Here is a 13,124-nt window from a genome sequence, read left to right as displayed (position 1 = left end):
ATAAATTTTCAAAGATATTGCTATAAAGAAAATTGTACGAAAAAAAATAAAAAACATGTTGACGAAATATTCTAATTGAAAAATTAAATTTCTACACAATATTCCACAAAAAAAATTTTCAGAAATTGCTTATAAAAATAAAATTTCGACAAAATTATTCGATTAACGATTTTTTTTGTTTTTGTTAATTTCTATAATACTAAACGTTTGTCAAAATTTGCTATAACAAAAACTTCGGCGAAATATTCCAAAAATAAAAGTAAATTTCCAATGTTTGTTGGATAACTAGACCTCAGCCTATGTGTCATTTCGTTTATTGCTAATATTTCAGCCTGCAAAATATTACAGTGATTAGGTTGCAAGCAAGGTTGCGTTCTTATTGGAAATTAGTTTCTAAAAATTCTTTTCGAAAATGAATTGCCCATCTTGCGTTATTTTGATAACCGGGCCGTTGAAGCCAATTATCATGAATATAGAATTAGCGTAGCCGAGGATTTTAGTCATTACAATCGAATCCTACAGATACTACTCTTTTTACATTTTTTATAATTTGTGGCCCCAAACCATAGACTGATAGAGTTCATTTAAGAATTTGAGCAAATTTAAGTCCTACATACATATGTAGAAATGGAGTCTCATCACTGACTACAAAAGGCAAAATAGTGGACGACCACATCGACACATTTTCATATCCTCCATTCTATAGTGCAGGTCATAAAAATAGTTACAACTATAAAAAATGTCACAATAATTTAGGGGATTAAATATCGACAAGTTTTTCATATTTCATTTGTACCATCTCTTGAAGACAAAATGGCCTTCGATTCACTTCGCTTACTTTTACAATTTGACCATAATTTAGCATTAATTTTTCTGTTGCTGTGTGAAGTGATTTCGCTTCCTAGACTCTCTGACGCTGTAAACCATTCTCAAGGTTAAGAATTTGTCACAATCATCACTAACGGTAATTGACACTCGACCACTTAATGTTAACTCATCCGAAAGCTTCATTTAAATACAAGTAAATATTTTTAAAAATGTTTTTATTGCATATTCCTCTGCCTGTTCCTGTGACATGTTCCATATACTGTGTCGTGTTGGGAGAAAGGGGAATACGCTGAACTTAATACCTACCATAGCTGACGAGAGCGTTAACGAAGATCGAAACCTAACCTAATTCATATTCATATGGGTCTATACATTAGGAAATGGAATATATTTAGGAACACAATACATACAGTTAAGAGTCGGTTTTACGAACGATATATTGCGAGGCCCTTTCGTTAATTAGAAAAATTCGTTAAATCGAACGGAAAACGGAAAAAGTTTTATAATTTATTTATTTTATTATTCGCCTATATGTTTGGCCATATATCTTTTGAAAGGAGTGAAGTGACATAGATAGCGTTCCACAGTATCTTTATACGCCTTACAAACTCTGCCATCCACTACTCCTATTCGGCTTTACGACCACGGTTGCCACTCGTATCAAAAATAATCTACCAAAATTTTAAGAAAATTTAACCAAAAATCTACCAAATTAAAAAATATTTGACGAAAGAAATATTTGATATTTAATTTAGAGCAAATATCAAAATTTTATTTTTATCGACAATTTTGTCAAAATTTTATTTCTATAGAAAATTTTGTCGAAATATTATTTCTATAGAACATTTTGTCAAAATGTTATTTCTATTGAAAATTTTGTCAAAATTTAATTGCCATAGGAAATTTTGTCAAAATTTTATTTCCATAAAATATTTTTTCAAAATTTTATATCTATAGAAAATTTTTTCACAATTTTATTTCTTTCGTTTTGTTTTGTTATTGTTGGTTTTGTTCTTTAATCATTGTTGTTGTTTTTGATTTCAGCTTAAAAACATGCATTGACTAAACTACAAGTGTAGCTTAACCAACAGAGGAAAAGAAATGTTGCCCAAATTTTATTTCTATAGAAATTTTTGTCAAAACTTTGCTTCTATAGAACATTTTGCCAAAATTTTATTTCTATAGAAAATGTTGTCAACATTTTATTTCTATAGAAAATGTAGCCCAAATTTTATTTATATAGAAAAATTTGTCACCATTTTATTGCCATAGGAAATTTTGTCAAAATTTCATTGCCATAGGAAATTTTATTAAAATTTTATTTCTAGAGAAAATTTTGTTAAAATTTTATTTCTAGAGAAAATTTTGTCAAAATTTTATTTCTAGAGAAAATTTTGTCAAAATTTTATTTCTAGAGAAAATTTTGTCAAAATTTTATGTCTACAGAAAATTTTGTCAAAATTTTGCCCAAATTTTATTGCCATAGGAAATTCTGTCAAAATTTTATTTCAATAGAAAATGTTGCAAAATTTTATTTCTATAGAAAATTTTGTAAAAATGTTATTGCCATAGAAAATTTTGTCAACATTTTATTTCTATAGAAGAGGATACTGATAAGGAATGTGGTAAATTTCGAAACGTGCGTCCATCCAACCATCTTGCAGTCTATAGGGCTTTGTCGAAATAAATTTGACAAACATTATTTTCCCTTGTTGGTTAAGCTACTCTTGTAGTTTAGTCAACGCAATAATTTTTAAGCTGAGATCAAAACAAAAAATATGATGGAAAATTTTGTCAAAATTTTATTTCAAAGAAAAATTTTGTCAAAATTTTATTTCCACAGGAAATTTTGTCATTACTTTATTGTCATCGGAAATTTTGTCAAAATTTTATTTCTATAGAAAATTATGTCCAAATTTTATTTCTATAGAAAATTTTGTCAACATTTTATTTCTATAGAAAATTTTGTCAAAATTTTATTGCCATAGAAAAGTTTGTCATACTTTTATTGCCGTAGGAAGTTTTGTTAAAATTTTATTGTCATAGAAAATTTTGTGAAAATTTTATTTCTATAGAAAAATTTGTCAAAATTTTGTTTCTATAGAAGATGTTGTCAACATTTTATTTCTATAGAAAATGTAGCCCAAATTTTATTTCTATAGAAGTTTTTGTCAATATTTTATTTCTATAGAAAATTTTGTAAGAAATTTTATTTCAATGGGAAATTTTGTCAAAATATTATTTCTATAGAACATTTTGTCAAAATTTTATTTCTAAAGAAAATTTTCTTAAAATTTTATTTCTATAGAAAACTTTGTGAAAATTTTATTTCTATAGAAAATTATGTCCAAATTTTATTTCTATAAAAAAATTTAGTCAAATTTTTTTTTTCTATAGAAAATGTTGTCAAAATTTTATTTCTATAGAAAATTTTGTCAACATTTTATTTCCATAGAATATTTTGTCTAAATGTTATTGCTATAGGAAATTTTGTTAAAAATTTATTTCTATAGGAAATTTTGCAAGATTTTATTTCTATAGAAAATTCTGTTAAAAATTTTTTTGTATAGACAATTTTGTCAAAATTTTATTTCTATAGAAAATGTTGTCAAAATTTTATTTCTATAGAAAATTTTGTCAAAATTTTATTTCCATAAGAAATGTTGTTAAAAAATTATTTCCATAGGAAATTTTGTCAAAATTTTATTTCAATAGAAAATTTGGTAAATATTTTATTGCCATAGAAAATTTTGTCAAAATTTTTTAGAAAATGCTGTCAAAATTTTATTTCTATAGAAAATGTAGCCAAAATTTTATTTTATAGAAGTTTTTGTCAATATTTTATTTCTATAGAAAATTTTGTCAAACTTTTATTTCAATAGAAAATTATGTCCAAATTTTATTTCTATAAAAAAATTTAGTCAAATTTTTTTTTTCTATAGAAAATGTTGTCAAAATTTTATTTCTATAGAAAATTTTGTCAAAATTTTATTGCCATAGGAAATTTTGTAAAAATGTTATTTCTATGGAAAATTTTGTAAAAATGTTATTGCCATAGCAAATTTTGTCAAAATGTTATTTCTATAGAAAATTTAGTTGAAATTTTATTTCTATAGAAAATTTTGTCCAAATTTTATTTCTATAGAAAATTTTGTCCAAAATTTTATTGAAAAGAAAAGTTTGTCATAATTTTATTGCCGTAGGCAATTTTGTAAAAATTTTATTTTCATAGAAAATTTTGTGAAAATTTTATTTCTATAGAATATTTTGTCGAAATTTTGTTGCCATCGGAAATTTTGTTAAAATTTTATTTCAATAGAAAATGTTGCCCAAATTTTATTTCTATAGAAATTTTTGTCAACATTTTATTTCTATTAAAAATTTTGTAAGAAATTGTATTTCTATAGAAAATTTTGTCAAAATTTTATTTCAATAGAAAATTTCGTCAAAATTTTATTGCCATAGGAAATTTGCTAATATTTTGATTGCCATAGGAAATTTTGTTAAAATTTTATTTCTATAGAAAATTTTTTCAAAATTTTATTTCTATAGAAAATTTTGTTAAAATTTTATTTCTATAGAAAATTTTGTTAAAATTTTATTTCCATAGAAAATTTTGTCAAAATTTTATTTCAATAAACAAAATGTAAAATGTTATTGCCATAGGACATTTTGTTAAAAAAAAATTGTCAAAATTTTTTTTTCTATAGAAGAAGTTGTCCAAACTTTATTCCTATAGAAAATTTTGTCAAAATTTTATCCCTATAGAAAATTTTGTCAAAATTTTATTTTTTTTACTTCTTCGATTCCTTGTTGTGTTTGAAATGCATATTGGAATTTTAGGAATACCGTACTTGATAGAACGGATTTTTTTTATCTAAAGAAAATTTATTTCGACTTTTTGTTTTTAATGCATAGACGACCGCTTGATTACTACTAAACTCAATGAAGTCGTATTTGTTGTTTATTTTCATTTTCGTAAAACCGAACGTAAATTTTGGTAATCCGTTATTTAGGATACTCAATGTTAAGAATTTGGACGTTCGTTAAATTGCATTGGACGTTGGTTAAATAGGTTATTCGATATACAGAGCTTCGACTGTATTTATATAAGCGACCATATGCAAAGGTGTTTCCAAAAATGTTACCTAAAATTTTGAAAGCTATCAATTTTCAAGATTTTATGCGTTAACATTCGAAAGGTAGAAATTACCCTAATACCAAAAGTGGAACATGCACGATTTGTGGTGCTTGAAAAATCCAGGAGTTATTATTTAGAAGCATCCTATCCTCAGCGTGTGACTGTTTGGTTCAATTTATGGACCTTACTTCTTCGAAGACGAGGTTATTTTTTTGGAGTAAAAGGGCCAATATTTTTTTGTAGGCGAAATTCCTTTCGCTTTGGATAGACTCTTAGAAATCGTGTATTCATTTTATTTAGAATTCGTGTATTCATTTTATTTAGTTCTCATTTCTGAGCTCAGTAGAATGTCCCATATTACTAAAATCCAATCATTTCACAACTGATTTGTTTGCAAAGTCACGTTAGCTCGCGTCTTCGCCATGAGGTGAAGGTGCATATAATGCTTAACTTAAACATAAACGAATTAAATTTAAATATATTCCCATTACCTGTAACACCATAGCAACATCCATACAGCAGGCAACATGCCAGTATTTAAATCCCATTGGCTTTTGCTCATGCTTTGCCATGGATTCCCTTTGCCAAGTAGTTTGCAGAAAACCACACAACCTACATAGCAGCATTGAAAGACTAAATGCAATTCAGCTGGAATGCTGAAAAAATAATCGTAAAAAAAATCAATCGGAATTCTGGTTCTTATAGCACGAAGATTTAAAAACATTTTTGTTTGTAAAATTAAATCAGTTGTTGTATATTTTATATTCCAAATAATTTTGTTGAGATTTTTTGCCTTCATTTCATATAAGTGGGCATTTGTGGAGATTTCAAATAATGGTATTAAGTTTTACGGATGAAACTATTAATATTTTAATATCGTATTATCAGCTCTGAAAAATTCTGCTGAGATTTCAGAGTGTGTCAAAATTTCCCCGTACTCGGCAATGGAAAGGAGGTCCCTTGTCATTGAGCCATTGGCGTAGTTGGGGATCTTGAGGGGAACTAAGCCCCCTTCTCCTTAATAAATATTAAAACAAGTATATTCGGCCGTAAGTTCGACCAGGCCGAAGCTTATGTACCCTCCACCATGGATTGCGTAGAATCATCTTCTAAACACTGCCATCCACAATCGAATTACTTGGGTTGCGGTAACGCTTGCCGATGGCAAGGTATCTTAAAACTTCCTAACACCGTCTTCTAAATTGTATGTTAGTCCATACGTGGTATATATTAAATTAACAAAATTTTCTATAGAAATAAAATTTTAACAAAATTTTCCATAGAAAGATAATTTTGACAAAATTTTCTATAGAAATAAAATTTTGACAAAATTTTCCATATACTAACACCACGTTCCACATTTGAACCGGGTCGGATGAATTTTGCTTCTCTAAAAGGCTCCGGAGGTCAAATCTGGGGAACGGTTTATATGGGGGCTATATATAATTATGGACCGATATGGACCAGTTCTGGCACAATTGTTAGAGATAATATACTAACACCATGTTCCAAATTTCTACCGGATCGGATGAAATGTGCTTCTCTTAGTGGCTCCGCAAGCCAAATCTGGGGATCGGTTTATATGGGGGCTATATATAATTATGACCGATGTGGTCCATAATGACATGGTTGTTAGAGACCATATGCCAAAACTATGTACCAAATTTCAGCCGGATCGGATGAAATATGCTTCTCTTAGAGGCTCCGCAAGCCAAATTTGAGGGTCCGTTTATATGGGGGCTATACGTAAAAGTGGACTGATATGGCCCATTTGCAATACCATCCGACCTACATCAATAACAACTACTTGTGCCAAGTTCCAAGTCGATAGCTTGTTTCGTTCGGAAGTTAGCGTGATTTCAACAGACGGACGGACGGACATGCTTAGATCGACTCAGAATTTCACCACGACCCAGAATATATATACTTTATGGGGTCTTAGAGCAATATTTCGATGTGTTACAAACGAAATGACGAAGTTAATATACCCCCCATTCTATGGTGGAGGGTATAAAAAATTGAATTGGTAATGCGGATCATTCCCCTTTATATATATATATATATATATATATATATATATATATATATATATATATATATATATATATATATATATATATATATATATATATATATATATATATATATATATATATATATATATATATATATATATATATATATATATATATATATATATATATATAATTTTATTTCGATAACAATTTTTTTAAAAATTTTGTTATTATAGAACATTTTGTCAAAATTATATTTCTATAGAAAATTTTGTCAAAATTTTATCTCTACAGAAAATTTTGTCAAAATTTTATCTCTATAGAAAATTTTCTTAAAATTATTAAAATTATTCTTAAAATTATTTCTATAGAAAATTTTGTCAAAATTTTTTCTCTATCGATTTTTTTTTTCAAAATTTTATTTCTATAAAAAATTTTCTTAAAATTTTATTTCTATAGAAAATTTTGTAAAAATTTTATTTCTATAGAAAATTTTAGTTCTATAGAAAATTTTGTGAAAATTATATTCTATAAAAATTTTTCTTAAAATTTTATTTCTATTGAAAATTTTGTCAACACTTTTTCTCTATTGAAAATTTTGTCAAAATTTTATATTTATAGAAAATTTTGTTAAAACTTTTATTTGTTTATGGATTAAATACTCTTGACAATCTTATTATTAGAAAATCTATGATGTAGTGTATCTATCTATGATTAGGCAATCTTTATGATACAAAATATTTCAAGAATTTGAAATTTTTCCTCAACAATTCTGTTTAATATGTCGTGTTCTCTGAGAGCAAAAGAACCCTCATTAATTTTGATTAAGGTTCCCTTCATTTCATATTAGACACCTAATCTGCTTGGTTCCACGAATCATTCCCTAATGTCGTTTTCTAGGATGCCTGACATTCCTTGCCGTGAAGTGGTTTCCATTATGTTGTGACAATACCTCAAATATTTTGCGTCGTTATTGTCGTCGTTACTAGGTTTCCTCGACATTCTACGTCCCGTAAGAGTGACAGTCACAGTCACAGTAACACATATCCTGGCACCCAGGGCCATAAGTCACAGAGTTCGAGATTTATGACAAAGCCACGATGTCACAAGCAATAAATCACGGCCTAAATACGTTACAAACAGCGGTATACAATAACGCCGCCAAGCTATTGGGCTAGCTGTTAAATCGTTCCGAAAGAGGTAACTGTCGTGGAATGGTGATGGTGGCAGTAGAGCTATGGGCCTAAGGCAATGATTAAAACTTATATTTCATTTCTTTGGTGGTGGACATTGTTGGTTTTTGGATTGGATTTTCGTTTGTTTTTTTTGGGACTCCGTCATGATTTTCCTTGCATTGGATGTCTTTCGTCAACTGATTCTTTTCGGTGGGGAGGGGAGTAGACCTGCTGCTATGGCGTTGAATACCTTGGATCCCATAGTCTGACGGTCATCCATTTCTCGCTTAGTCTGTCTGGCAGAAGAATGACATACGCAGACAGACAGATGAACACAAAAAAAGAACCATCCAAAAAAGAAGACCGAATCACAAATGCATTACAAATTGTCGGAGATGACATTGCCTCTGGATGTATGAAGCGACACGCAAATGTCCCCAAACATAGGCTTAATGTAACATTCATGGTTACGGTCCAGTGCGGACGAGCGACAGAGACTCCATTGATACCTGGCTGGCCTACTCAAGTGGGAACTGCAAAACTTACTCACCCAATTGTTGCTTACAATAAATGCGAGGGACATAATAAAATTTAAATTAATTCACCAGAAATTGTAAGAAAAATGACTTGGATTTGCTGTGGGACGCGACAAAAGCACAATGGGATGAAATTCTGTAAAATGTTAAATTCACAAAATCGAGTAGGGCATGACATATGCCAATGTCGAAGTCAATTACTTATTTTAGAGGTTACTTGACAACATTTTCTATAGAAATAAAATTTTTTCAAAATTTTCTATAGAAATAATTTTTTTTTCAAAATTTTCTATAGAAATAATTTTTTTTTTTTCAAAATTTTCTATAGAAATTAAATTTTGTCAAAATTTTCTATAGAAATAAAATTTTGACAAAATTTTCTATAGAAATAACATTTTGACAAAAATTTTAATAGAAATAAAATTTTGACAAAATTTTCTATAGCAATAAAATTTTGACAAAAATTTCTATAGAAATAAAATTTTGACAAAATTTTCTATAGCAATAAAATTTTGACAAAAATTTCTATAGAAATAAAATTTTGACAAAATTTTCTATAGCATTAAAATTTGACAAAATTTTCGATAGCAATAAAATTTTGACAAAATTTTATAGAAATAAAATTTTGACAAAATTTTCAATAGAAATAAAATTTTGTCAAAATTTTCTATAGAAATAAAATTTTGAGAAAATTTTTTATAGAAATAACCTTTTGTCAAAATTTTCTATAGCAATAAAATGTTGACAAAATTTTCTATAGCAATAAAATTTTGACAAAATTTTCTATAGCAATAAAATTTTGACAAAATTTTCTATAGAAATAAAATTTTGACAAAATTTTCCATAGAAATAAAATTTTGTCAAAATTTTCAATAGAAATAAAATTTTGTCAAAATTTTCTATAGAAATAAAATTTTGACAAAATTTTCTATAGAAATAAAATTTTGACAAAATTTTCTATAGAAATAAAACTTTGACAACATTTTCAATACAAATAAAATTTTGACAACAATTTCTATATAAATAATATTTTGACAACAATTTCTATATAAATAAAATTTTGACAAAAATTTCAATAGAAATAAAATTTTCTATAGAAAAAAAAATTTGACAAAATTTTCTATAGCAATAAAATTTTGACCAAATTTTCTATAGCAATAAAATTTTGACAAAATTTTCTATCGCAATAAAATTTTGACAACATTTTCTATAGCAATAAAATTTTGACAAAATTTTCAATAGAAATAAAATTTTGACAAAATTTTCTATAGAAATAAAATTTTGACAAAATTTTCAATAGAAATAAAACTTTGACAAAATTTTCAATACAAATAAAATTTTGACAACAATTTCTATATAAATAATATTTTGAAAACAATGTCTATATAAATAAAATATTGACAAAAATTTCAATAGAAATAAATTTTTCTATAAAAAAAAAAATTGACAAAATTTTCTATAGCAATAAAATTTTGACAAAATTTTCTATAGAAATAAAATTTTGTCAAAATTTTCTATAGCAATAAAATTTTGACAAAATTTACTATAGCAATAAAATTTTGACAAAATTTACTATAGCAATATAATTTTGACAAAATTTTCTATAGCAATAAAATTTTGATAAAATTTTCTATATCAATAAAATTTTGACAAAATTTTCTATAGAAATAAAATTTTGACAAAATTTTCAATAGAAATAAAATTTTGACAAAATTTTCTATCGAATTAAAATTTTGACAAAATTTTCGATCGAAATAAAATTTTGACAAAATGTTCTATAGAAATAAAATTTTGACAAAATTTTCTATAGAAATAACATTTTGACAAAAATTTCAATAGAAATAAAATTTTGACAAAATATTCCATAGAATAACATTTTGACAAAATTTTCCATAGAATAGCGTTTTGAAAAAATTTCTATAGAAATAAAATTTTGACAAAATTTTCTATATCAATAAAATTTTCTATAGAAATAACATTTTGTCAAAATTTTCTATAGCAATAAAATTTTTACAAAATTTTCAATAGAAATAAAATTTTACAACAATTTCTATAGAAATAAAATTTTGAAAAAAAAATCAAAACATTTCCTATAGAAATACATTTTTGACAATATTTTCTATAGAAATAAAATTTTGCAAAATAAGAAATAAGGTTTCGATTGTTTGGTAGTTTTTTTCGGAAAAATTTTCTCCAAATTTCGGTGGATTTTTTTTTGGCCCGAGTTGCTACCATCTAAACATTATATGAGGTCAGCCTTAGAGAGCATCGTTCGGAGAGGAAGAAGAGTACTGGAATAATGTCCTGATCGGACTGTCAGAACCTAATACTCCATCTGTTGCATTCGATGAGATAAAATATTCCAATTTCGGAGTTAATTACTATATTTTGGCGGATGTCGCCACTGTCGTAAGTTGTGTTTGGTATCTAAGGTTAGGTTAGGTGGCAGCCCGATGTATCAGGCTCACATAGACTATTCAGTCGATTGTGAGATCTTATTGGTTAACTTCTCTCTTATCACTGAGTGTTGCCCGATTCCATGTTAAGCTCAATGGCAAGGGACCTCCTGCCATTATAAGAGGTCAGTTTCAGAATGTCGACATCGGACTACCAGAATTTAATACTCCCTCTGTTGCATTCGATGACATGTACCCAACGAATGAAATCGGTACGCTCTCGCTCTCTGTACTTTACATTGAATATTGTTGCCCCAGCTTCTAAAAGTCGATTTTAAAGTCTGACCCCATGTTTAGGTCTGGTGCCAAGTATGCGCTATCATAAATAAAGATAACATCCTCAATTTTTTACAATGGAGAAATCTACAGCCGATCCACAACTTCGGGCTGAGAATCGCAACACATCTTACTGACGGCTGGAGTTCAGATTGTAGCCGGATAGGGTTTTCAGAAACGTTCTATTAATTTGTAGGTAACCACTATCGACTCCATGTTCTTAGCAAATATGCAACAGCGCCTTCAGGATATTGCGACTTTACCCAACGATCTTAGTGATATATTACTACAGAGGAATAGGCAAACGTCATGAAGAACTCGCTCCAAAATTGACATGACTAACATCGTGAGGTGCCGTTCCATTTCTCCGGGTTTCGATACCTAGAGGTGTTAGATCGTGGCAGGTGGTTGTTGTTTTCCCACTCCGAAGTGCACATTAAAACAGCTTTCTGAATCTTTACTATATGCGAAGTCTCATCTCCAAAATGTGTCTCAACCACGGTTGCAAACATTTTGAGAAAATTTTATCACAAAACTACCAAACAAACAAACCTTATATTGTCAAAATTTTATCTCTATAGGAAATTTTGTCAAAATTTTATTTCTATAGAAAATTTTGTCAAAATTTTGTTTCCATAGAAAATTTTGTCAAAATTTTATTTCCATAGAAAATTTTGTCAAAATTTTATTTCAATATTATTTTTATTGAATTTTATTTCAATATTATTTTTATTGAAAAATTTATCAAAATTTTATTTTTATAGAAAATTTTGTCAAAATTTTATTTCTATAGAAAATTTTGTCAAAATGTTATTTCTATAGAAAATTTTGTCAAAATTTAATCTCTCTTATTTTGCAAAATTTTACCTCTACAGAAAATTTTTCAAAATTTTATTTCTATAGAAAGTCTAAATTTTATTTTTACAGACAATTTTATCAAAAATTTATTTTTATAGAAAATTTTATTTCTGTAGGAAATTTTGTCAAAATTTTATTTCTATAGGAAATTTTGTTAAAATTTTAATTCTATAGAAAATTTTGTTAAAATTTTATTCCTATCGAAAATTTTAAGAAAATGTTATTTCTATAGAAAGTTTTGCCAAAATGGTATTTATATAGAAAATTTTCTCAAAATCTCGATAGAAAATTTTGTCAAAATTTTATTTCTATAGAAAATTTTGTCAAAATTTTAATTCTATAGAAAATTTTGTCAACATTTTATTTCTATAGGAAAATTTGTCCACATTTTATTTCTATAGGAAATTTTGTCAAAATGATATTTCTATAGAAAATTTTGTCAAAATTTTATTTCTGTAGAAAATTTTGTCAAAATTTGATCTCTATAGAAAATTTTGTCAAAATTTTATCTCTATATAAAATTTTGGTAAAATTTTATTTCTATACAAAATTTTGTCAACATTTTATTTCTATGGAAAATTTTGACAAAGTTTTATTTCTGTAGAAAATTTTGTAAAAATTTTATTTCTGTAGAAGCCTTTGTCAAGGTTTTATTTCTATGGAAAATTTTTCAAAATTTGATTTCCTTTTGTCAAAATGTTATTTTTGTAGAAAATTTTGTCAAAATTTTATTTCTATAGAAAATTTTGTCAACATTTTAATTCTATAGAAAATGTTGTCAACATTTTATCTCAATAGAAAATTTTGTCAAAATTTTATTTCTATAGAAAATTTTGTCA

This window comes from Haematobia irritans, chromosome 3 (genome assembly GCF_050003625.1).
Source record: "Haematobia irritans isolate KBUSLIRL chromosome 3, ASM5000362v1, whole genome shotgun sequence".
Classification (NCBI taxonomy): domain Eukaryota; kingdom Metazoa; phylum Arthropoda; class Insecta; order Diptera; family Muscidae; genus Haematobia; species Haematobia irritans.
This window is presented reverse-complemented; position numbering follows the sequence as displayed.